This window comes from Triticum aestivum, chromosome 7B (assembly GCF_018294505.1).
Source record: "Triticum aestivum cultivar Chinese Spring chromosome 7B, IWGSC CS RefSeq v2.1, whole genome shotgun sequence".
NCBI lineage: Eukaryota > Viridiplantae > Streptophyta > Magnoliopsida > Poales > Poaceae > Triticum > Triticum aestivum.
The window spans coordinates 58,303,444-58,304,333 of record NC_057813.1 but is presented as its reverse complement, the minus strand read 5'-3'; positions in this window follow the sequence as shown (position 1 = coordinate 58,304,333).

Sequence of the window (890 nt, the reverse complement as noted above, 5' to 3'; positions counted from 1 at the left end):
CGTCGGGATGATGAAGATGGCCACCGGTGAGGGATCCCCCTCCGGCAGGGTGCCGGAATAGGGTCCCGATTGGTTTTTGGTGGCTACAGAGGCTTGCGGCGGCGAAACTCTCGATCTATTGTGTGTTTCGATGTTTTCAGGGTATATGGAGATATATAGGTGAAAGAAGTCAGTCGGGGGACGCTCGAGGGGCCCACGAGACAGGGGGGCGCGCCCAGTAGGGGGGCGTGCCCCCCACCCTCGAGGCCACCTCGAAGCTTCCTTGACTTGAACTCCAAGTCTCCTGGATCATGTTCGTTCCAAAAATCACGCTCCCGAAGGTTTCATTCCGTTTCGACTCCGTTTTATATTCCTTTTCTTCGAAACACTGAAATAAGCAAGAAAACAACAATATGGGTTGGGCCTCCGGTTAATAGGTTAGTCCCAAAAATGATATAAAAGTGTAAAGTAAAGCCCATAAACATCCAAAATAGGTAATATAATAGCATGGAACAATCAAAAATTATAGATACGTTGGAGACGTATCACTACTATGCACTTACCAGTAGCGTTGTGTTCATAAAACACGCTACTACTACAATTGCCAGACCGTTGACGGCAGGCCAGGCATAGTAATAGAGCTTGAATGTAGAAAGCGCTACTGTTATTGTAAGTAGCAGTAGCGCTCTCTACATACAAGAGCTACTACTACAGGCACCTTATCCACGCTCCGGCTCGCGCTCGACCTCACTCTCCCCCTCACACACTCTCACTCGCGTGCCTCCGCCGCGCGCCATCGCTGTCGTCATCCCCCGTGCCGGTCTTCTCCCGCCGGCCGCCCTCGCCCGCGTCGGCTCTCCTCCCCCGCCGGCCTCCTCCCCCACCGACCGACCTCCCGCACCGGCCCTCGT